At 41.1% G+C, this 27,060-nt stretch overlaps 1 pseudogene; it reads left to right on the top strand.

The window, feature by feature from the left end:
* LOC112073160 (uncharacterized) overlaps positions 1–19,111 on the top strand; it is a 57,162-nt pseudogene extending 38,051 nt beyond the window's left edge.
* Positions 19,112–27,060: the final 7,949 nt, after the last annotated feature.

Genomic DNA, 27,060 nt, shown 5'->3' with positions numbered 1-27,060 from the left:
GAAAAGGACTCCAGGTAATAATGATACAATATGAATAACATTCCACCATGAGGCCACTAGTAATCTGACTGCAGGAAAGGACTCCAGGTAATAATGATACAATATGAATAACATTCCACCATGAGGTCACTAGTAATCTGACTGCAGGAAAGGACTCCAGGTAATAATGATACAATATGAATAACATTCCACCATGAGGTCACCAGGTAATCTGACTGCAGGAAAGGACTCCAGGTAATAATGATACAATATGAATAACATTCCACCATGAGGTCACTAGGTAATCTGACTGCAGGAAAGGACTCCAGGTAATAATGATACAATATGAATAACATTCCACCATGAGGTCACTGGTAATCTGACTGCAGGAAAGCAGTAGCTACACAGCGATGTTATTGGAAACTTAAGGCTTTTCTGGTAAACAGGTTAGACTGGGTTTCTGATGATGCTGACATGGGTCAGTGCCACTAAACTTTAACAGAAATGATGGAGTCCTAAATTAATCAGTAACAGAAATTACACAAAGTTTCTTGACATTGGGGAGGTGAATAAACTGTTCCCAAAGTTTCTGTCTCAACACAAAGGAAAATCTCACTGACTTGACATGTTCTGGTTGTGAATTCAGGCTACAAGGTAAGACTTTTCCCAGGGATTATTGTAAAATGTGTAGAGAAATTAAATGTATGGTGTTATTTTAGTATAGGTGAATGACAGTAAAACACTTCAGATCTAAACAGTCCATTTCACCTGGGACAGCTACGTGGGACAGTTCAATCATAACTAAATGGCGCTAACTGGCGTAGGCAAGTCACATTCGAAAACATGTTTTCATATATTCCTATATTGTGGTTTACCAATTTGTATATTTTTATGTAAAAAATGTAAATCATCTTTCAGAATATCAGAACATTTGTTGTTTCTAAATTCCAATGAGCTCCTGCTTCCTGTGTAATTTGGTATGAAACCACTGAACAGACTTTTCTTAACATTGTTATTATGAACTGAATTCAGTAACAGCAGAATAATATCATACCTGTGAACAAAGCAACACACTAGAATGAGAGACATTATTAAAGAGAAAGTGACACATTATTATTATTAATATTACATTTTATATATTATTATATTGTTATTATTATGATTATGGTGAAAAATATAAATCACGACTACATGTTATGTGATGCATTAAATCACCTGACTGTTTGGATATGTCTGTTAGTAAATGTTTTATTTCTAAGAGATAATAATAATAGAGAACAATTGACATTCAATAATTAGTTGTCACTGTGTTAACCACAACCAACATGTTGGATCTCTGTTTAGTTGTCACTGTGTTAACCACAACCAACATGCTGGATCTCTGTTTAGTTGTCACTGTGTTAACCACAACCAACATGTTGGATCTCTGTTTAGTTGTCACTGTGTTAACCACAACCAACATGCTGGATCTCTGTTTAGTTGCACTGTGTTAACCAAACAACATGCTGGATCTCTGTTTAGTTTTCACTGTGTTAACCACAACCAACATGCTGGATCTCTGTTTAGTTGTCACTGTGTTAACCACAACCAACATGCTGGATCTCTGTTTAGTTGTCACTGTGTTAACCACAACCAACATGTTGGATCTCTGGTTAGTTGTCACTGTGTTAACCACAACCAACATGTTGGATCTCTGTTTTAGTTGTCACTGTGTTAACCACAACCACATGCTGGATCTCTGTTTAGGGGTCACTGTGTTAACCACAACCAACATGTTGGATCTCTGTTTAGTTGTCACGTGTTAACCACAACCAACATGCTGGATATCTGTTTAGTTGTCACTGTGTTAACCACAACCAAACATGTTGGGATCTCTGTTTAGTTGTCACTGTGTTAACCACAACCAACATGCTGGATCTCTGTTTAGTTGTCACTGTGTTAACCCACAACCAACATGTTGGATCTCTGTTTAGTTGTCACTGTGTTAACCACAACCAACATGCTGGATCTCTGTTTAGTTGTCACTGTGTTAACCACAACCAACATGCTGGATCTCTGTTTAGTGTCACTGTGTTAACCACAACCAACATGTTGGATCTCTGTTTAGGTTTCACTGTGTTAACCACAACCAACATGTTGGATCTCTGTTTAGTTGTCACTGTGTTAACCACAACCAACATGCTGGATCTCTGTTTAGTTGTCACTGTGTTAACCACAACCAACATGCTGGATCTCTGTTTAGTTGTCACTGTGTTAACCACAACCAACATGCTGGATCTCTGTTTAGTTGTCACTGTGTTAACCACAACCAACATGCTGGATCTCTGTTTAGTTGTCACTGTGTTAACCACAACCAACATGTTGGATTTCTGTTTAGTTGTCACTGTGTTAACCACAACCAACATGCTGGATCTCTGTTTAGTTATCACTGTGTTAACCACAACCAACATGTTGATCTCTGTTTAGTTGTCACTGTGTTAATACAACCAACATGTTGGATCTCTGTTTAGTTTCACTGTGTTAACCACAACCAACATGCTGGATCTTGTTTAGGGTCGTGCTCTAAATGAGTCTCTCTGGAGAGAGAGGAGGGGGCCCTGCCTCTAAAATGAGTCTCTCTGGGGGACATGACACCAAAGCTAAGAGGTAGATGACAATTTTATGAATAATTTATTAAGTTTTTTCCAAAATAAATAGCTATCTTAAGATGAATGCACTTACTGTAATTCACTCTGGATAAGAAATCTGCTAAAATCAGGCGGTTCTCAATCCGGGGTGCTGTGGAGGTACTGGCAGGGGTTCTCAATCCGGGGTCTGTGGAGGTACTGCAGGGTTCTCAATCCGGGTCTGTGGAGGTACTGCAGGGGTTCTCATCCGGGGTCTGTGGAGGTACTGCAGGGTTCTCAATCCGGGGTCTGTGGAGGTACTGCAGGGGTTCCCGGCACCCTGACTGTACTCGTTGCAATGTAAGACATTTGATAGAATTTTCACAGACACGACCACTTGTCTACTAATTATTGCCTAATATAATGGAATGCATATTTTTTTACCAATTCTGATCGTTGTTACAAGCAGATTTTGACAATATTACCGTTATATCAACACACTCTTCACACCCGTTTAACAACTCTAAATATCTTTGGCATAGTAGATCAAGTCCCTTGCCAATAATGTTGCCTACAACGTTGCAACAATGTTCATTCATCGAACACATATTACGCCCTAGATGCCTTCAATTGCCAATTTATAGCCAAGCCCAATTTAGGATTATTTTAACAATGTGATGTTGCTGCTCCAAAGGACAACTTGAAATAACATGATGTAGATAATTAAATAATCAAAAGAAAAACGTGTTTATTATACACTCTTAGAAAAGAAGGTTCCTTATAGAACCAAAAAGGCTTCTATCACTTCCTTAATATATGGAACCACTAAAAGTTATATATATTTTTGGGTTCAGTGAGAAGAACCTCTGAGTTCTGATCAACGAAAGGATGTTTTGAGGATGTGAACCCAGCAGCCCTCCAGTGGTCAGATCAATTCCTCCCGTTTTTCCAGCGCCGGCCAGGGATTTGAACGCCACTTTCGGCCACAGGTCCAACTCCTTATCTGCTGCGATGGAAAACCTGAGTTAATTTCAGAAAAAAGCATGAGTTAATCTGCCAAAATGAAGACAAATGCTATGCAGACATACATGGTATCGCTTGTTATACATAATTATTATACATAAATCATTGCCAAACAAAAGCATGTCCGCGTCCCCGTACAGAACTGTCCGCGTCCACGTACAGAACTGTCCGCGTCCACGTACAGAACTGCCGGTCCCCGTACAGAACGTCCGCGTCCCCGCTACAGATCTGTCCGTGTCCCCGTTCGGTGTGGCGCCAACATATTGTCCGGTACGCGCAGAGTTGGCTGAGGTGATCTTGGGAATAACGACGGAGTTCACTACAGTGTTGAGACACCGAATGTTCAGTGTTCAATTTGCTTTTTTCTTTACGGTCAGGGACAGTATGAGTGTAGCAGATCCTTTTCACTCTCTATCCTTGTTTGTGGTTCACCGGATTCGTCATTTTCATCGAGACGAGGTACAGAACGACCAGCTAGCTAAACCAAGCTAGTCGGTACAGCTAGGTAGGTAAGCTAGCTAGCTACTATACCAGCAGCATCCTAGTTAACTTAGCTAACAATACATCATTCTCTCGTTGACGGATGCTGGCTACCTCTGTCCGGTTCTCCTCTCTTCACTAGATGGACGGTAACTTTAGTGTTTAACCCCTCTGTGTCCAAGGACCAATCTTTTGAATATTATTTTCAGGGCGCCTCAATAGCAGGTATTGAACACCGGCTAAATAATCACTAGTCAGAGCCTCAACCTCAGTATACATTCATTATAAAAACCATCTTAATATCTGATATTGCAAGTAAACAACCTCGGAATAGAAAAGACAAGAGTGCGTCTTCCAGCCCACCAATAAATTACATAATTCAACCCTCCCGGTTAGTAAATATACCTCAACATGCCCCCGGAGAAGGCAGAGTAACGACACCAGCCTTTTAGCGAGGCTGACTACAACGCTCGCGTTGCTAAATTAATTTCGTTATTAAAAATGACACACTGCTCGCACGCGCCAACGAGCATTTAGAAGTCAGTTCTATTTGTGACGCAGTTCGCGCTTCATCTCCTCATTGGTTTATAGAAGCAGGTACCTACGTACCATCTCCTCATTGGTTTATAGAAGCAGGTACCCACGTGCCTTCTCCTCATTGGTTTATAGAAGCAGGTACCCATGTGCCATCTCCTCATTTAGCAAAAAAACCATAACTTAACATAAACATAACTTCTTTAAACAATAAAAGCAAATTTACGAACATTTCTGAAAATGGATATATAGCTTTTTGGAATGAAACTGTTCTTATGTTTCCCATCTGAGCTCAGAGTAGATGAGATATGTAATGTTTGTCTCTGTTGTGTTGAAGTCCAATCAAGCAGGAGAGACCAGCCTCCCCTGTACCCAGCTGTGTGCCCATGAAGAGTGACAAGTCTATGAATCAACCTTTACAGTTTAGAGAGGGAGACTTTTCTACTGAACAAAGGTAAGAAGAACTCATGGGTCATGGTCAGTGAGTTAAACAACACGGTCTCTAGTCATTTCTCCTCTCCCATTTTCCCATTTATTTTGTTTTCATAATCCATAGGCTAATCATTGTGTCCATTTTCATAGTCCTAAAACAATAATAATCAAACACAACATTTCCTCCCTGTGTGTGTGTTGTGTGTGTGTGTGTGTGTGTGTGTGTGTGTGTGTGTGTGTGTGTGTTGTAGTGTGTGTGTGTGTGTGTGTGTGTGTGTGTGTGTGTACTCCCTGGATGAGGAGATGTAATCTCATGTTTTGTCCAAAGAAACCAACAGGAGAGATCAGAGTCAGAGATTCTCAGTGGTCAGTCTTCCCAGAGTCATCAAACAGACCTGGCCTCCATATTCAGTGTATGTGGTCCTGTTATGTACATTTGTTTTTGTTTACCAAGTAAAGTTGATCTGTCAATCATTCATTAATGTGTTAATGAGAAAGCATTTTGTCTCTTGCTTAACTTATTTACTTGATTTATTTCAGTTGCTTGAAGAGAAAATTATGACATTTGTGAAGAACGAGCTGAAGATGTTCAAGAGGATTCTTAGTCCAGAACTCCCAGAAGGCTTTGCGAGTCAGAAGCAGGATAAGGAAGTGGTGGATGCTGAAGATGAGAAGCAGGAGAGCAGTGCCAGAGAGGGGGCTCTGAAGATCACACTGCACGTCCTGAGGAAAATGAACCAGAAGGAGCTTGCTGACACACTGGAGAAATGTAAGATCTGTCTGCCTCATGTTGAATGCTGTTTTATAACATTTAAAAGCTGTAGCTAATGTACAGCTAAAGTAGCTGTGTAACTCAATGATATTGTAGCAGCCTTAACTAGAGGTCGACCGATTATGATTTTTCAACGCAGATACCGATACCGATTATTGGACGACCAAAAAAGCCGATACAATTTTTTTTACATTTACTTGTAATAATGACAATTACAACAATACTGAATGAACACTTATTTTGACTTAATATAATACATCAATAAAATCAATTTAGCCTCAAATTGTCACGTTCCTGACCTTGTTTTCCTTTTGTATAGTTGTGTTTAGTGGGTCAGGACGTGAGCTGGGTGGGCAGTCTGTGTTGTTTGTTCTATGTTAAGTGTCATTGTTAATTGACCTTGACCTCAATCAGAGGCAGGTGTTTGACGTTTCCTCTGATTGAGAACCATATATAGGTAGGTTGTTTCACATTGTTTGGTGTGGGTGGTTGTATCTCGTGTCACACGGGACTGTTTGTCGGTTCGTTTCTCTTTTGTTTCGTTAGTGTTCCGTTTATTTTGTTAATAAATAATCATGGACACAAACCACTCCGCATATTGGTCTGATCCTTCTCGCCTCTCCTCCTCGTCCGAGGATTACGACGACCGTTACACAAATAAATAATGAAACATGTTCAATTTGGTTTAAATAATGCAAAAACGAAGTGTTGGAGAAGAAAGTAAAAGTGCTATATGTGCCATGTAAGAAAGCTAACTTTAAGTTCCTTGCTCAGAACATGAGAACATATGAAAGCTGGTGGTTCCTTTTAACATGAGTCTTCAATATTCCCAGGTAAGAAGTTTTAGGTTGTAGTTATTATAGGAATTATAGGACTATTTCCCTCTATACCATTTGTATTTCATTAACCTTTGACTATTGGATGTTCTTATAGGCACTTTAGTATTGCCAGGGTAACAGTATAGCTTACCTTCCTTCTCCTCACTCCTCCCTGGGCTCGAACCAGCAACACAACGACAACAGCCACCCTCGAAGCAGCGTTACCCATGCTGAGCAAGGGGAACAACCACTCCAAGTCTCAGAGCGAGTGACGTTTGAAACGCTATTAGCGCGTGCTAACTAGCTAGCCATTTCACATCGGTTACACCAGCCTCATCTCGGGAGTTGATAGGCTTGAAGTCATAAACAGCGCAATGCTTGACGCACAACGAAGAGCTGCTGGCAAAACGCACGAAAGTGCTGTTTGAATGAATGTTTACGCGCCTGCTTCTGCCTACAACCGCTCAGTCAGATACTTAGATACTTGTATGCTTGAATGCTCAGTCAGATTATATGCAACGCAGGACACGCTAGATAATATCTAGTAATACCATCAACCATGTGTAGTTAACTAGTGATTATGATTGATTGATTGTTTTTTATAAGATAAGTTTAATGCTAGCTAGCAACTTACCTTGGCTTACTGCATTCGCGTAACAGGCAGTCTCCTTGTGGAGTGCAATGAGAGAGAGGCAGATCGTTATTGCGTTGGACTAGTTAACCTGAAGGTTGCAAGATTGGATCCCTTGAGCTGACAAGGTGAAAATCTGTCATTCTGCCCCTGAACGAGGCATTTAACCCACTGTTCCTAGGCCGTCATTGAAAATAAGAATGTGTTCTTAGCTGACTTGCCTAGTTAAATAAAGGTGTAAAAAAAAAACTGCAAAATCGGTGTCCAAAAATACCGATTTCCGATTGTTATGAAAACTTGAAATTGGCCCTAATTAATCGGCCATTCCGATTAATCGGTCGACCTCTAACCTTAACACAACACCTAGTGACCTCATCAAGTAGCAGCAGGGATGTGTTGTGGTGATTAATTTAGAGAGAGAGACAACATTAATAATACCATCAATAATACCAATAATAATAGAATCAGTCACAACAGTCTGTAATGCATTATGAAAACATTTACACATTTATACAGTCAGTTAAGATAATAAATGATTATAATGTAAAACGTTATAACCGTCTTACAGATACTGTCATTAACAGACGTAATATTAATATCCTCTGTGTTATTTCTAGATTCAGATGAGCTTGCTGTGATTTGCCAACGTGAACTCAAATCTAATATAAGAAGAAGTTTCAATGTGTATTTGAGGGGATCGCTAAACAAGGAAACCCAACACTTCTCAATAAGATCTACACAGAGCTCTACATCACAAGAGGGTGGAACAGGAGAGGTCAATAATGAACATGAGCTGAGACAGATTGAGACAAAAACCAGGAAACAAGCAAGACCAGAGACTGCATCAAATGTAAGACATCTTCAAACTTAACTGGACAAGACAAACTATCAGAACTGTGGACAAAGGAGTCGCTGGCATTGGAAAACAGTCTCTGTGCGAAAGTTCATTCTGGACTGGGCTGAAGGAAAAGCAAATCAGGATGTCCAATTTGTATTTCTCATTCCCTTTCGGGATGAATTTGATGAAAGGGACAAACACACTTTCATTGCTTCTCAATCACTTCTCAATGGAAACCAAACAATCAGGAATCTCCATCTACAACAAGTACAGTAGTTCTGTTCATCTTTGATGGTCTGGATGAGTGCCGACTGCCTAGACTTCAAGAAAACAAGATCTGTTGGCACGTCACAGAGTCAACCTCCGTGGATGTTCTGCTGACAAATCTCATCAAGGGAAATCTGCTTCCTCTGCCTCTCTCTGGATTACTACCCGACCTGCAGCAGCCAATAAGATCCCTTCAGTGTGTGTTGACCAGGTAACAGAGGTACGAGGGTTCAATGACCCAGAAGGAGGAGTACTTCAGGAAGAGATTCAGGATGAGGACCTGGCCAGCAGAATCATCTCACACATAACATCAAGGAGCTCTCACATCATGTGCCACATTCCAGTCTTCTGTTGGATTTTCTCAACAGTCCTTGAACACATGTTGAAACATGAGAGAAGAGATGCCCAAGACTGGACTGAGATGTACACACACCTTGTGGTGTTTATACAAACAGAAGAATGAAAAGTATCTTGGGAAGGAAGAGAAGGTCCAACTGGAATAAAGAGAGCATTCTGTCACTGGGAAAACTGGCTTTTCACAGCTTGTGAAAGGCAATCTGATTTTCTATGAAGAAGACCTGAAAGAGGCTGGCATGTGATGTCAATGAAGCCTCAGTATACTCAGGTTGTGCACACAGCTCTTTAAAGAGGAATGTGTGCTGTACCAGGACAAGGTGTCTGCTTTGTTCATCTGAGCATTCAGGAGTTTCTGGCTGCTGTATATGTGTTCCTCTCATTCATCAACAAATGAGAATCTAATGGACAAACTGCAAACAAACAGAGCCTGAAGTTACTTTCTACAAGAGTGCTGTGGATAAAGCCTTACAAAGTGAGACAGGAAACCTGGACCTTTTCCTCCGCTTCCTTCTGGGCCTCTCACTGGAGTCCAATCAGAAGCACTTACGAGGCCTACTGACAAAGACAAGAAGCAGCTCACAGAGCCATGAGAAACAGTCAGTACATCAAGGAGAAGATCAGGGAGAATCCTCTCCAGAGAGGAGCATCAATCTGTTCACTGTCTGAATGAACTGAATGACCATTCTCTAGTGGAGGAGATCCAAAGATACCTGAGATCAGGAAGTATCTCAGAAGACGAACTGTCACTGCACAGTGGTCAGCTCTGGTCTTTGTGTTGCTGACTTCAGAAAAGGAGCTGGATGTGTTTGACCTGAAGAAATACTCCAGATCAGAGGAAGGTCTTCTGAGGCTGCTGCCAGTGGTCAAAGCCTCCAGAGCTGCTCTGTGAGTAAATAAAATGACATATAAGAACTAATCATCAGGAAGCATTATCCAGTTTAGAGAATTATGTACTTATCCGTATATATATTTATGTTGAAAACTATTGAAAAAATGCATTGATGTTTACATTAGTATACAAATGACCGTACAGTTCTAGGAGCAGAAGATGAATCTATATGTTTGTTTGGGAGAATTAACTAAATGCATCTGTCATTTTCCTTCTACACTACTGGTGTTAATTTAACAGTGTGTTTGTGTCATGATGATCTCTCTTTGTCAGGCTGTCAGGCTGTGGAGTGACAGGAGGAAGGCTGTGCTTCTCTGGTCTCAGCTCTGGAGTCAAACCCCTCACACCTGAGAGAGCTGGTCCTGAGTAACAATGACCTGAAGGATTCAGGAGTGAAGCTGTTCTCTGCTGGACTGGGGAATCCCCACTGTAAACTGGAGACTCTGAGGTCAGTATTCTGTAGTTGGTCAACAAGTGATAACTGTTCACCAGATCCACATGTGTTTACCAGACACACATAGTCCACCCATATGTGTTTGGACAGTGAAGCTTACAGTTTTACATTTGGTGCTATGCTCCAGCATTTTGGATTTGAGATATAATGTTTCATATATTGTGACAGTACAGAATGTCACCTTTTATTTGAGAGGATTCATATATGTTTTACCTTTTAGAAATGAAAGCACTTCTAATATGTACAGTGGCTTGCAAAAGTATTCACCCCCTTGGCATTCCCCCCAAAAAATTGCCTTACAACCTGTAATTAAAATAGATGTTTTGGGGGTTTGTATCTGTTGATGTACACAACATTCCTACCACTTTGAAGATGCTAAATATGTTTTCTTGTTAAACAACCGATAAATAATAAGAACAGAGGACTTGTGCATAACTATTCACCCCCAAAGTCAATACTTTGTAGAACCACCTTTTGTAGCAATTACAGCTGCAAGTCTTTTGTGGTTTGTCTCTATAAGCTTGGCACATTTTGCCACTGGGATGTTTGACAATTTTTCAAGGCAAAACTGCTCCAGGTCCTTCAAGTTGGATGGGTTCCACTGGTGTACAGCAATCTGTAAGTCATTCCACAGATTCTCAATTGGATTGAGGTCTATGCTTTGACTTGACCATTCCAAGACATTTACATTTTTCCCCTTAAACCACTCGAGTGTTGCTTTAGCAGTCTCAAAATCACTGGAAGACTGAAACAGGTTTCCCTCAAGAAGTTCCCTGTATTTAGCGCCATCCATCATTCCTTCAATTCTGACCAGTTTCCCAGTCCCTGCCGATGAAAAACATCCCCRCAGCATGATGCTGCCACCACCATGCTTCACTGTGGGGATGGTGTTCTCGGGATGATGAGAGGTGTTGGGTCTGCGCCAGATATAGCGTTTCCCTTGATGGTCATAAAGCTCAATTTTAGTATCATCTGACCAGAGTACCTTCTTCCATATGTTTGGGGAGTCTCCCACATGCCTTTTGGCGTACGCCAAACGTGTTTGCTTATTTTTTTCTTTAAAGCAATGTATTTTTAATGGTGCTCCGTGGGATTTTCAAAGTTTCAGATATTTTTTTATAACCCAACCCTGATCTGTACTTCTCCTCAACTTTGTCCCTGACCTGTTTGGAGAGCTCCTTGGTCTTCATGGTGCCGCTTGCTTGATGGTGTCCCTTGCTTAGTGGAGTTGTAGGCTCTGGGGCCTTGCAGAACAGGTGTATATATACTGAGATCATGTGACAGATCATGTGACACTTAGATTGCACACAGGTGGACTTTATTTAACTAATTATGTGACTTCTGAAGGTAATTGGTTGCACCAGATCTTATTTAGGGGCTTCATAGCAAAGGGGGTGAATACATATGCACGCACCACTTTTCTGTTTTTAATGAAGTTTTTTATTTTTTTATTTCTCTTGACCAATTTGGACTATTTTGTGTCTGTCCATTACATGAAATCCAAATAAAATGAATTTAAATGACATGTTGTAATGAAACAAAATAGGAACAACACCAAGGGGGATGAATACCCCAAATAATCCCATTTGAAGAAGTCTTCATTATTTGGACATATTCACATATATTGGTAATAGTGAGAGGTTAGCATGTTTTGTTGTAGCCTCTGTTATTGGTAATGGTGAGAGGTTAGTATATTTTGTTGTAGCCTCTGTTATTGGTAATGTTGAGAGGTTAGCATGTTTTGTTGTAGCCTCTGTTATTGGTGCTGTTGAGAGGTTAGCATGTTTTGTTGTATACTCTGTTATTGGTAATGTTGAGAGGTTAGCATGTTTTGTTGTTGTCTCTGTTATTGGTAATGGTGAGAGGTAAGCATGTTTTGTTGTAGTCTCTGTTATTGGTAATGGTGAGAGGTTAGTATGTTTTGTTGTAGCCTTTGTTATTGGTAATGGTGAGAGGTTAGTATGTTTTGTTGTAGCCTCTGTTATTGGTAATGTTGAGAGGTTAGCATGTTTTGTTGTAGCCTCTGTTATTGGTAATGTTTGAGATTAAGCATGTTTGTGGTGCCTCTGTTTTGGTAATGTGGAGAGGTTAGCATGTTTTGTTGTAGTTCTGTTATTGGTAATGGTGAGAGGTTAGCATGTTTTTGTTGTAGCCTCTGTTATTGGTAATGGTGAGAGGTTAGATGTTTTGTTGTAGCCTCTGTTATTGGTAATGGTGAGAGGTTAGCATGTTTTGTTGTACTCTGTTATTGGTAATGGTGAGAGGTTAGCATGTTTTGTTGTATCTCTGTTATTGGTAATGGTGAGAGTTAGCATGTTTTGTTGTAGCCTCTGTTATTGGTAATGTGAGAGGTTAGATGTTTGTTGTAGCCTCTGTTATTGGTAATGGTGAGAGGTTAGCATGTTTTGTGTTGTAGCCTTTGTTATTGGTAATGGTGAGAGGTTAGCATGTTTTGTTGTAGCCTCTGTTATTGGTAATGTGAGAGGTTAGCATGTTTTGTTGTAGTCTCTGTTATGGGTAATGGTGAGAGGTAGCATGTTTTTTTGTAGCCTCTGTTATTGGTAATGTGTGAGAGGTTAGATGTTTTGTTGTAGCCTCTGTTATTGGTAATGGTGAGAGGTTAGAATGTTTGTTGTAGCCTCTGTTATGGTAATGGTGAGAGGTTAGCATGTTTTGTTGTAGCCTCTGTTATTGGTGTGTTGAGAGGTTAGCATGTTTTGTTGTATCTGTTTATTGGTAATGTGAGAGGTTAGCATGTTTGTTGTAGCCTCTGTTATTGGTAATGGTGAGAGGTTAGCATGTTTTGTTGAGCCTTGTGTTATTGGTATGGTGAGAGGTTACATGTTTTGTTGTAGCCTCTGTTATTGGTAATGGTGAGAGGTACATGTTTTGTTTGTACGTCTGTTATTGGTAATGGTGAGAGGTTACATGTTTTGTTGTAGCCTCTGTTATTGGTAATGGTGAGAGGTTAGCATGTTTTGTTGTATCTCTGTTATTGGTAATGTGAGAGGTTAGCATGTTTGTTGTAGCCTCTGTTTTTGGTAATGGTGAGAGGTTAGCATGTTTTGTTGTTGTCTGTTATTGGTAATGGTGAGAGGTAGCATGTTTTGTTGTAGCTCTGTTATTGGTAATGGTGAGAGGTTAGCATGTTTTGTTAGTCTCTGTTATTGGTAATGGTGAGAGGTTAGCATGTTTTGTTGTAGCTCTGTTATTGGTAATGGTGAGAGGTTAGCATGTTTTGTTGTAGTCTCTGTATTGGTAATGTGAGAGGTTAGATGTTTTTGTTGTACCTCTGTTTTGGTAATGGTGAGAGGTTAGCATGTTTTGTTGTAGCCTCTTGTATTGGTAATGGTGAGAGTTAGATTTTTTGTTGTATCTGTATTGGTAATGGTGAGAGTTAGATTTTTTGTTGTACTCTGTTATTGGTAATGGTGAGAGGTTAGCATGTTTTGTTGTACCTCTGTTATGGTAATGGTGAAGGTTAGATGTTTTGTTGTACCTCTGTTATTGTATATGGTGAGAGGTTAGCATGTTTTGTTGTGCCTCTAACTTTCTCACTCATATTTTTTTATTTTTATTTTCACCTTTATTTAACCGAGTAGCTAGTTGAGAACAAATTCTCATTTGCAACTGCGACCTGGCCAAGATAAAGCATAGCAATTCGACACATACAACACACAGAGTTACACATGGAATAAACAAAACATAGTCAATAATACAGTAGAACAAAAGAAAACAAAAGTCTATATTACAGTGAGTGCAAATGAGGTAAGATAGGGAGTAAGGCAATAAATAGGCCATGGTGGCGAAGTAATTACATTATAGCAATTAAACACTGGATGGTAGATGTCGAAGATGAATGTGCAAGTAAGATACTGGGGTGCAAAGGAGCAAGATAAATAAATAAATACAGTATGGGATAGTAGGTAGATAGATGGGCTTTTACAGATGGGCTATGTACAGGTGCAGTGATCTGTGAGCTCTCTGACAGCTGGTGCTTAAAGCTAGTGAGGGAGATAAGAGTCTCCAGCTTCAGAGATTTTTGCAGTTTGTTCCAGTCATTGGCAGCAGAGAACTGGAAGGAGAGGCGGCCAAATGAGGATTGGCTTTGGGGGTGACCAATGAAAATACCTGCTGGAGCGTGTCTACAGGTGGGTGCTGCTATGGTGACCAGTGAGCTGAGATAAGGGGGGCTTTACCTAGCAGAGACTTGTAGATGACCTGGAGCCAGATGGTTTGGCGACGAGTATGAAGCGATGGCAGCCAACGAGAGCGTACAGGTGCAGTGGTGGGTAATATATGGGGCTTTGGTGACAAAACGGATGGCACTGTGATAAACTGCATCCAATTTGTTGAGTAAAGTGTTGGAGGCTATTTTATAGATGACATCGCCGAAGTCGAGGATCGGAAGAATGGTCAGTTTTACGAGGGTATTTTGGCTGCATGAGTGAAGGATGCTTTGTTGCGAAATAGGAGCCGATTCTAGATTTAATTTTGGATTGGAGATGTTTAATTGAGTCTGGAAGGAGAGTTCAAGTCTAACCAACCTAGGTATTTGTAGTTGTCCACATATTCTAAGTCAGAGCCGTCCAGAGTAGTGATGCTGGACGGTCGGGGCGGGTGCGGGCAGTAATCAGTTGGCCAGAAGTATACAGAATGGTGTCGTCTGCGTAGAGGTGGATCAGAGAATCACCAGCAGCGAGAGCGACATCATTGTGTATACAGAGAAGAGAGTCGGCCCGAGAATTGAACCTGTGGCACCCATAGAGACTGCAAGAGGTCCGGACAACAGGCCTCCGATTTACACACTGAACTATCAGAGAAGTAGTTGGTGAACCAGGCGAGGCAATCATTTGAAAAACCAAGGCTGTTGAGTCTGCCAATAAGAATGTGGTGATTGACAGAGTCGAAGGCTTGGCCAGGTCGATGAATACGGCTGCACAGTAATGTCTCTTATGATGGCGGTTATGATATCGTTTAGGACCTTGAGCGTGGCTGAGGTGCACCCATGACCAGCTCTGAAACCAGATTGCATAGCGGAAAAGGTACGGTGAGTTCAGAATGGGTCGGTAATCTGTTTATTAACTTGGCTTTCGAAGACCTTAGAGAGGCAGGGCAGGATATTAATAGGTCTGTAGCAATTTGGGTTCTAAGTGTCTCCCCCTTTGAAGACGGGGATGACTGCGGCAGCTTTCCAATCTTTGGGAATCTCAGACGATACGAAAGAGAGGTTGTGGTTTGCAACAATTTCAGCAGATAATTTTAGAAAGAGAGGCGTCCAGATTGTCTAGCCCGGCTGATTTGTAGGGGTCCAGGTTTTGCAGTTCTTTAAGAACATCAGGTATCTGGATTTGGGTGAAGGAGAAATAGGGGAGGCTTGGGCGAGTTGCTGTGGGGAGGGCAGGGCTGTTGACCGGGGTAGGGTTAGCCAGGTGGAAAGCATTGCCAGCCATAGAAAAATGATTGTTGAAATTCTCAATTATAGTGGATTTATCGGTGGTGGCAGTGTTTCCTAGCCTCAGTGCAGTGGGCAGCTGGGAGGAGGTGCTCTTATTCTCCATGGACTTTACAGTGTCCCAGAACTTTTTTGAGTTTGTGCCACAGGATGCAAATTTCTGCTTGATAAAGCTAGCCTTAGCTTTCCTAACTGCCTGTGTATATTTGTTCCTGACTTCCTTGAAAAGTTGCATATCACGGGGGCTATTTGATGCTAATTCACGCCACAGGATGTTTTTGTGCTGGTCAAGGGCAGTCAGGTCTGGAGTGAACCAAGGGCTATATCTGTTCCTGGTTTAACATTTTTTGAAAGGGGCATGTTTATTTAAGATGGTGAGGAAGGCACTTTTAAAGAATGACCAGGCGTCCTCTACTGACGGGATGAGGTCAATATCCTTCCAGGATACCCGGGCCAGGTCGACTAGGAAGGCCTGCTCGCTGAAGTGTTTTAGGGAGCGTTTGATAGTGATGAGGGGTGGTCGTTTGACCGCAGACCTGTTACGGATGCAGGCAATGAGGCATCGCTGAGATCTTGAGATCTTGGTTGAAAACAGCAGAGGTGTATTTGGAGGCCAAGTTGGTAAGGATGATATCGTTGAGGGTGCCCGTGTTTACGGATTTGGGGTTGTACCTGGTGGGTTCATTGACAATTTGTGAGAGATTGAGGGGATCAAGCTTATATTGTAGGATGGCCGGGGTGTTAAGCATGTCCCACTGTAGGTCACCTAGCAGCACTAGATCTGAAGATATATGGGGGGCAATCAGTTCACATATGGTGTCCAGGGCACAGCTGGGGGCAGAGGGTGGTCTATAGCAAGCGGCGACGGTGAGAGACTTGTTCCTGGAAAGGTGAATTTTTAAAAGTAGAAGCTCGAATTATTTGGGTACAGACCTGGATAGTAGGACAGAACTCTGCAGGCTGTCTCTACAGTAGATTGCAACTCCACCCCATTTGGCAGTTCTATCTTTAAACAGATTCAGATCTGTTTAATCCAACTCTTAGTGTCCTGATTCAGATCTGTTTGAACCAACTCTTAGTTTCCAGATTCAGATCTGTTCAAACCAACTCTTAGTGTCCTGATTCAGATCTGTTTAAACCAACTCTTAGTATCCTGATTCAGATCTGTTTAAACCAACTCTTAGTTTCCTGATTCAGATCTGTTTAAACCAACTCTTAGTTTCCTTTCAGAATCTGTTTACCAACTCTTAGTTTCCGATTCAGATCTGTTTAAACCAACTCTTAGTTTCCTGATTCAGATCTGTTTAAACCAACTCTTAGTTTCCTGATTCAGATCTGTTTAAACCAACTCTTAGTTTCCTGATTCAGATCTGTAAAACCAACTCTTAGTTTCCTGATTCAGATCTGTTTAAACCAACTCTTAGTTTCCTGATTCAGATCTGTTCAAACCAACTCTTAGTGTTATTATTCATTATTTATTTATGATTTGTATTAATCAAGGCATAATCAGGATAATTTAGTATTGTTTAGAAACGTGTTATCTACTCCCTAGACAGAAAATTAACTCCAGTCATCATCCACAGTTCAGTTACTATTGGGCAAAACACAACCCAAAACACAACCAAAACAAACTGCAAATGCAACCAATGAGTTTGGAACCAAATACTACACTTTTGACTACTTTAATACACTATAAGTAAATTGATCAGAATATTTACGACTTCAAATTATCAAAGTATGGGGGGACTAGATACATAAAGTGCTTTCATTTCTAAATGGTGAAACAGATATGTATTAAAATACCCTCAAATAAAAGGTCACATATATACTGTCACCTCATATAAAACATTTGATCTGAAATGTTGATAGAGACACATTTAAAATGTTAGCTTCACTGTCAAAATAGATATGGTGTGGACTGTATACTCAATACAATCTAAATCTGATACCTCACTGTCTGTCTTTTGACTGATACTGCTTTTTAACTGGTCTGGTCAGTCTACTCAAATATTTGTACTATACATTTTTCTCTCTACAAGCAATACTTTGATAATTTGTCATTTCTAATAATGATACATTATTATATGAATAGATATGGTAGGTTTCAGGACGCTGATGTATCTGAAAATGTTGAAAAAATATACTGTCACTATTTTCACCACCAAAGAATATCAGTGTGATTTTAATATGATTYGACTCTTTGCAGGCTGTCAGGCTGTCTAGTCACAGAGGAAGGTTGTGATTATCTGGTCTCAGCTCTGAGGTCAAACCCCTCACACCTGAGAGAGCTGGATCTGAGCTACAATCACCCAGGAGACTCAGGAGTCAGACTGCTCTCTGCTGAACTGGAGGATCCACACTGCAGACTGGAGAAACTCAAGTTTGTAGAGGGTTTATGTCAATGTTCATATCAGACATGTTTGACTTATCAGGCTAGTTAAGACAAACATTCTTACCACCACTTGGACAAAGTTATATCCTGACTGTGTGTGTGTGCAGTGTGTCCAGTGTGTGCAGTGTGTCCAGTGTGTGTGTCCAGTGTGTGTGTGTCCAGTGTATGTGTGTGTGTCCTCTCAAACACTGACTGGACACACACAATAGACACACACACAGACACACACACACACGTTGGACAAACAAACACACACACACTGGACACACACACACACACACACGGTCGTTATAGCGATGAGACCAAAGCGCAGCGTGATTTGAATGCATCTTCTTTTAATAAAGAAAGAACACGGAATGAACTTTACAAAAACAACAAAACCAAYGTGAAGCTATATAATCATAGTGCTGACACAAGCAACTAAATATAGACATAGACAATCACCCGCGAAATACTCAAGGAATATGGCTGCCTAAATATGGTTCCCAATCAGAGACAACGATAAACAGCTGCCTCTAATTGAGAACCAATCTAGGCAACCATAAACATACATAACACCTAGACTGAACAAAACATATAATCACCCATGTCACACCCTGACTATCCAAAATAATAAAGAAAACAAAGAATACTAAGGTCAGGAAGATGAATCTATATGTTTGAGAGAATAAACCAAATGCATCTGCCGTTGTCCATCTACACTACTGGTGTTAAATTAACAGTGTGTTTGTGAAGTCATGATGATCTCTTTGTCAGGCTGTCAGGATGTGGAGTCACAGAGGAAGGCTGTGCTTCTCTGGTCTCAGCTCTGCAGTCAAACCCCTCACACCTGAGAGAGCTGGACCTGAGTAACAATGACCTGAAGGATTCAGGAGTGAAGCTGCTCTCTGCTGGACTGGGGAATCCCCACTGTAAACTGGAGACTCTGAGGTCAGTATTCCTGTAGTTGGTCAACAAGTGATCACTTTTCACCAGATCCACATGTGTTTACCAGACACACATAGTCCACACCATAAGTGTTTGGACAGTGAAGCTTACAGTTTTACATTTGGTGCTATGCTCCAGCATTTTGGATTTGAGGTTGAATGTTTCATATTAGGTTACAGTACAGAATGTCACCTTCTATTTGAGGTTAATGGTGAGAGGTTAGTATGTTTTGTTGTAGCCTCTGTTATTGGTAATGGTGAGAGGTTAGCATGTTTTGTTGTAGCTCTGTTTATTGGTAATCTGTGAGAGGTTAGCATGTTTTGTTGTAGCCTCTGTTATTGGTAATGGTGAGAGGTTAGCATGTTTTTGTTGTAGCCTCTGTTATTGTAATGTGTGAGAGTTAGTATGTTTTTGTTGTAGTTCCTGTTTTTATTGGTAATGGTGAGAGGTTAGCATGTTTTGTTTAGTCATGTTATTGGTAATGGTGAGAGGTTTAGTCATGTTTTGTTGTAGCCTCTGTTATTGGTAATGTGAGAGGTTAGCATGTTTTGTTTGTAGCCTCTGTTTATTGGTAATGGTGAGAGGGTAGATGTTTTGTTGTAGTCTCTGTTATTGGTATGGTGAGAGGTTATGATGTTTTTGTTGTAGTCTCGTTATTGGTAATGGTGAGAGGTTAGCATGTTTTGTTGTAGCCTCTGTTATTGGTAATGGTGAGAGGTTAGCATGTTTTGTTGTAGTCTCTGTTATTGGTAATGGTGAGAGGTTAGCATGTTTGTTGTAGCCTGTTATTGGTAATGGTGAGATGTTAGCATGTTTTGTTGTACTCTGTTATTGTAATGGTGAGAGGTTAGCATGTTTTTGTTGTAGCCTCTGTTTATTGGTAATGGTGAGAGGTTAGCATGTTTTGTTGTAACCTCTGTTATTGTTAATGGTGAGAGGTTAGCATGTTTTGTTGTAGTCTCTGTTATTGTAATGGTGAGAGGTTAGCATGTTTTTGTGTAGCTCTGTTATTGGTATGGTGAAGAGGTTAGCATGTTTGTGTAGCCTCTGTTGGTAATGTGGAGGGTTAGTTTTTGTTGTAGTCTCTGTTATTGGTAATGGTGAGAGTTAGCATGTTTTGTTGTAGCTCTGTTATTGTAATGGTGAGAGGGTTAGCATGTTTTGTTGTAGCCTCTGTTATTGGTAATGGTGAGAGGTTAGCATGTTTTGTTGTAACCTCTGTTATTGTTAATGGTGAGAGGTTAGCATGTTTGTTGTAGTCTCTGTTATTGGTAATGGTGAGAGGTTGCATGTTTTGTTGTACTCTGTTATTGGTAATGGTGGAGAGTTTAGCATGTTTTGTTGTAGCCTTCTGTTTATTGGTAATGGTGAGAGGTTAGCATGTTTTGTTGTAGCCTCTGTTATTGGTAATGGTGAGAGGTTAGCATGTTTTGTTTGTACCTCTGTTTTTGTTAATGGTGAGAGGTTTAGCTGTTTTGTTGTATCTCTGTTATTGGTAATGGTGAGAGGTTAGCTGTTTTGTTGTATCTCTGTTATTGGTACATGGTGAGAGGTTAGCATGTTTTGTGTTAGTCCTGTTATTGGTAATGGTGAGAGGTTAGCATTGTTGTTGTAGCCTCTAATTCTCTCACTCATTATTATTCATGATGCTTTCTCAATCATGGCATCATCAGGCTTCAAGGCATCAACGGATCATCATCAGGGCTTTCAAGCAATATGGCATCTACTTCGGCGGCCGACCGAGATGGCCTGCCATCGCTCGGTTCCTTGGAAAATATGGCCAGTATTTAATGTTTTTTTATGTGTTTTCCTTACATTGGTACTCGTCAGGTATTTAGTTTATTAACATACAGTCGGGAGGTAACTACTGAAATTATAAGAGCAACGTCACTCACCATCGTTCCAACAGGAATATGACTTTCCCGAAAACGGATCCAGTGTTTTGCCTTCCCACCCCAATACAATGGATCTGATACCAGCCGGCGACCTTATGCGGCGCCGTAAAAAGGGAACGTAGCCGGCTCTCACTGGTCAGGCTTCGGGAGACGGGCACATCGGCGCTCCACTCCCTAGCATACTACTCGCCAATGTCCAGTTTTCTTGACATAATGTTGATGAAATCCGGCAACGGGCAACATTCCAGAGAGATACATCAAGAGATTGTAACGTTCTCTGCTTCACGGAAACATGGCTAACTCAAGAGATGCTAACGGAGTTCGGTGCAGCCCAGCTGGGTTTCTTCACGCATCGCGCGACAGAACATCATTTTTCTGGTAAAGAAGAGGGGCGGGGGTGTATGCCCTTAAGTGATTAACGAGACGTGGTGTGATCATAACAACATACAGGAACTCAACAGTCAATGTCTGTTCTCTGATTAGAAATTCCTTCACATCAATGTCGAGCGCATTATCTACCAAGGGAATTCTCTTCCGATTATATTGCCGTATATACTTCCCCCTCACAGCAGACATCGATGCTGAACGAACTTTATCTGAATCTTTGTAAACGGAAACGCACACCCTGAGGCTGCATTTTCATCGTAGTGCGGGATTTTTAAACAAGGCTAATCTGAAAACAAAACTCCTAGCATTCTATCAGCAATATCGATTTGTGCTACCAGGGCCTGGTAAACCTTGGATCATTGTTATACTAACTTCCGCGAGCATATTTTAACGGCCCCCTCCCCGCCTCCTTTCGGAAAAGCTGACCACGACTCAATTTGTTGCTTCCAGCCTACAAACAGACTAAAACAACAAGCTCGCTCTTCAGGTCTGGGTTCACGCTGGTTCCGACCAATCTATTCACGCTTCACGACTGCTTCGATCCAACGCGGATTGGAATATGTTCAAGCATTGCGTCCAACAACAACATTGACGAATATTGCTGATTCGGTGAGCGAGTTATTAGAAGTGCATTGACGTGTCGTACCACAGCAGATTAAAACATTCCCCAAACCAGAACCGTGGATTGACGGCGCATTCGCGTGAAACTGAAAGCGGACACTGCTTTTAACCAGGCAAAGGTGCGGAACATGACCGAATAAACAAGTTAGCTATTCTCTCCGCAAGGCAATCAACAAGCTAAGTCGAGTAGAGACAAAAATAGAGTCGATTCAAACGCTCAGACACAGAGGTTGTGGCAGGGTCTACAGTCAATCACGGATTAAAAGAAACCAGCCCGTCGCGGGACCAGGATGTCTTGCTCCAGACAGGTAAATAACTTTTTTGCTCGCTTTGAGGACAATACACTGAATCGGCCCGCTACCAAAACCTGCGGGCTTGCCTTCACCTGCGCGAGGTGAGTAAAACATTTAAACGTGTTAACCCTCGGCAAGGCTGAGGCCCAGAACGGCAATTCCGCAGCCGGTCCTCAAAGCATGCGCAGACCAGCTGCGCTGGTTGTGGTTTACGGACATTTAACCAACATACAATTTCAGAAGAGCAATGTAAAAACAAATGATACTAAAACCAATGAAAGTAATAATGCCTTATCCCAGTCTGCTGTTCCCATGCTTCAAGAGGGCTACCATTGTTCTGTTCCCGAAGAAAGCTCAAGGTAACTTGAGGCAAACGAATACCGCCCGTAGCACTCAAACCATCCGTCATATGAAGTGCTTTGAGAGACTAGTCAGGCATATCACTCCACCCTACGGACACCTAGACCACCTCCAATTTTGCTTACGCGACCCAATAAGGTCACAGACGACGCAATCGCACCACACTGCAACACTGCCCTAACCATCTGGCAAGAGGAATACCTATGTGAATTGCTGTTCATCGACTACAGCTTTCAGCATTTAACACCATAGTACCGCTCCAACTCGTCATCCCAGCTCGAGATCCTGGGTCTCGACCCCGCCCTGTGCACTGGGTCCTGGACTTCCTGACGGGCGCCCCCGGTGGTGAGGGTAGGTAACACATCTCCAACCGCTGATCCTCACACCATGGGCCCACAAGGGTGCGTTCTGAGCCATCTCCTGTACTCCCTGTTCTAACGCCACGACTGCGTGGCATGCACGCCTTCCAACTCATCATCAAGTTTGGCGGATGACAGCTACAGTGGTAGGCTTTGATTTACCAATATACGACGAGACGGCCTTACCCGGGAGGAGGTGCGGGCCCTAGGAGTGGTGGTATCAGGAAAAACATACCTCTCACTCAACCATCAACGAACAAAAGGAGATGATTGTGGACTCAGGAAAGCGAGAGGGAGCACCCCCTATCCACTCGATGGGACAGTAGTGGTGAAGGTGGAAATTTTTAGTTCCTCGTGTACACATTCCCGACAAACCTGAATTGGTCACTTTTTTCCACACAACAGCGTTGTGACGAAGGCGCAGCAGCGCTCTTCAACTGCAGGAGGCTGAAGAAATTCGGCTTTGTCACCAAAAGACCTCACAAACTCTCCAGATGCACAATCGAGAGCATCCTGTCGGTGTATCACCGCCTGGTCGGCAAGTGCTCGCCACAACCGTAAGGCTTCCAGAGGGTAGTGAGGTCTGCACACGCATTCACCGGGGGCACTACCTGCCCTCCAGGACACCTACAACCCGATGTCACAGGAAGGCCATAAAGATCATCAGGACAAACACACCACCCAAGCCACTGCCTGTTCCGCATGTACCGGCTATCATCAGAAGGCGAGGTAGTACAGGTGCATCAAAAGCAGGGAGAGAAGACTGAAAAACAGTTCTACACAGGCCATTCAGATGGTTAAACAGCCACCACCTAACATTTAGCGGGCCGTGCCAACATACTGACTCAACTTCCGTCAGCCCTTTAATGGGAAATTGATGGAATTAAATGTAAAAATGTACCACTAGCGCACTTTAAGAAATGCCCACTTTAATAATAATGTTTACATACCCTACTTATCATATCTATGTAATACTGTACTCTATATCATCTACTGCATCTTGCCATCTTTATTATACATGTATACTAGCACTTTAAACTATGCCACTTTATGTTTTACATACCCCTACATTACTCATCTCCTATGTTTATATACTGTACTTCTATACCATCTACTGCAATTCTTGCTATGCCCGTTCTGTTCCATCACTCATTCATATATCTTATGTGCAGTTTCTTATCCTTTACACTTGTGTGTATAAGGTAGTAGTTGGTGGAATGTTGGGTAGATTACTTGCTTGGTTATTACTGCATTGTCGGAACTAGAAGCACAGCCATTTCGCTACACTCGCATTAAATCTGCTAACCATGTGTACGGGAAAATAAAATTTGATTTGCTGTAACTTGTCCATAGATATTGGTCAAGAAACATAACCAAAACCCCAGACAAACAAGTTTGAGTCATCAAGTTGATGTGTCACTGCGTTCAAGGAATTTAGGCAAACCTATACTTTTGACTCCTTTAATACACTATAGTAAATTGATCAGAATATTATGCTTCTTCAAATAGGGGGACTAGATACATAAAGTGCTTTTCATTTTCTAAATTGGTGAAACAGATATGTATTTAAAATATCCTCAAATAAAAGGTGACATTATATACTGTCACCTCATATGAAACATTTGATCTGAAATCAAAAATGTTGGAGTATAGAGCAAATTTAAAATGTTAGCTTCACTGTAAAATAGATATGGTGTGGACTGTATACTCATACAATCTAAATCTGATACCTCACTGTCTGTCTTTTGACTGATACTGCTTTTTTAAACTGGTCTGGTCAGTCTATCTCAAATATTTGTACTATACTTTTTCTCTCTCAAGAAACACTTTGATAACTTTGTCATTTCTAATAATGATACATTATTTATGAATAGATATGGCAGGTTTCAGGACACTGATGTATCTGAATATGTTAGAAAAAATATACTGCACTATTTTTCACCACCAAAAGAATATCAGTGTGATTTTAATATGATTTGACTCTTTGCAGGCTGTCAGGCTGTCTAGTCCAGAGGAGGCTGTGCTTCTCTGGTCTCGCTCTGAGGATCAAACCCAACACATTTATTTGTGCACAGGTTAATGTGTAACAGGGGAACGCTAAGCGTAACATTTTTAATACAACCTTCTCTGTATTTCTTCTGTTTTGGCAGACTCACATGGCTGTAACTCACAGACACATCCTGTAAAGTGTTGGCCAGTCTCAGTTCAAACCCCTCACCCAATGCCTGAGAGAGCTGGATCTGAGTACAATGAACCTGGAAGATTCGCGAGTGAAGCTGCTCTCTGCTGGACTGGGGAAATCGCCACTGTACAACTGGAGACCTGAGGTCAGTATTCCTGTTAGTTGTCAACAAGTATTTGTATTGTATTTATTATGGAATCCCCATTAGTTTCCTGCTAAAGCAGCAGCTTACTCTTTCTGGGGTCCAGCCAAAAATTAAGCGTTTTAAACAATTTTACAACATTACAATTAGAGGTCGCCGATTAATCGGAATTGGCCGATTTCAAGTTTTCATAACAATCCCCCGGGAAAAAAAAAAATCCGGTATTTTGGGGCCCAATTTTGCCTTTTTTTTTATTTTTTTACTTTTTATTTAATTTAAGTATTTAGGTCAGCTTAAGAACACATTTTTCATGACGCCTCATGCCTCGTTTAGGGGGCAGAAGGCAGATTTTTAACCTTGTCAGCTCGGGGGATCAATCTGCTTGATTACATGCACTTCCACGAGGAGCTGCCCTGTGCCGCGAATGCAGTAAGCTAAGGTAAGTTGCTAGCTAGCATTAAACTTATCTGATAAAAAACAATCGATATGACTGTCATTGCTCAATGTGTACTTAACCATAAACATCAATGCTTTATTAAAATCAATACACAAGTATATCTTTTTAAACCTGCATATTAGCTAAAAGAAATCCAGGTTTAGCAGCAATGTTAACCTTTTATGGTTGCAGGGGCAAGTCTTGAGTTAGAATGGATAACGGTGCCCATTTAAACAGCCTCGTACTCAATTCTTGCCTCGACAATATGCATATTAATTATTATATTGGATAGAAAACACTCTTAGTTTTCTAAACCGTTTGAATATATCTGTGAGTAAGAACAGAACTCAATTTTGGCAGCAAACTTCCTGATCAGGAAAACTCTGAAAACGAGCTCTGTTCTCGGGCCCTGCCTATAAATTGGGCTTGATATGGTATAGTATAAAATGACGTCATTACACTTCCACTATAGTGTCAAGAGGAAGTGAGAGAAGAAATGAATGATTGATTATTAGTTGATTATCTTGTTCTGAGGTGGAATACATCTCTTGGAATGACGTGCTCCGCCATTTCCTGTTTTTTTTCGAAAGCGCGAAGATGAACCTGGAATCGCCTTCTGGAAAGCCGTCTTTAATAGCCGAATCACATCTCCGGCTTTAGATTTTAAATTTGGCCTACATGTTACAATATATCGAAAGTATGTTTTTTTCAATAATAGTTTTATTAGATTATTGAAATTTATTCGGGACGTTAGGGCGGTGTTGCGTTGTGTGAGCTTTGTTAGGAATGAGAGCTTTCGCCCACTTGGCCAGTGTGTTTGCTAATTCAAGAGGGAAAAAAAGGACGTTCTAGAAACAAACAACAATGTTCTGGACCAAAAGGACCTGACAACATTCTGATGGATAGGCTCGATAAAAAGTAGGCCCTTATGATGCGATTTCATAATCTCTGTCGAACTGTGTACTATTCAGTTTTGCTTCCAGGTTTTGGCCACTCTCTCGCCATAGAGTAAGCCTTATGTCGTAATGAAGTATTTTTACGAATTCTAACACCCCGCGATTGGCATAAGACTAGTGTATTATCATTTCCTAAACACATGTATTTTTTTTAGTACCAAGATTAAATGATATTGTTATTTGGTCGAATAGGTTGAGTGTCGTAAACACAACCCGGACATCTGGAAAAAATAATGCTAGCGTTAGCACAATGTATAACCACTGTATCAGCTCTAAATTGCACATTTTCGAAAAACCATATATGTACTTGTGTATTGATGTTAGAGATGTCATCTGATAAGTTTATGAAGGTTAGTGAAATAATTAATATCTTTTTTGCTGGTTTATTAGCTATGCGCTACGTTTGCCTTTGAATCAATGCTGTTGTGTGTTGCTATTGTAGTAAGCTAATATAGATCCTATTATTGGTGTTTTTCGCTGTAAACACTTAAAAAAATTCGGAAATATTGGCTGTATTCACAAGATCTTTGTTTTCATTTGTATAAATCTCCTCAACACAACAAAACGGAGGAGGA

Source organism: Salvelinus sp. IW2-2015, unplaced genomic scaffold, assembly GCF_002910315.2.
Source record: "Salvelinus sp. IW2-2015 unplaced genomic scaffold, ASM291031v2 Un_scaffold2171, whole genome shotgun sequence".
Classification (NCBI taxonomy): domain Eukaryota; kingdom Metazoa; phylum Chordata; class Actinopteri; order Salmoniformes; family Salmonidae; genus Salvelinus; species Salvelinus sp. IW2-2015.
This window is presented reverse-complemented; position numbering and strand designations above follow the sequence as displayed.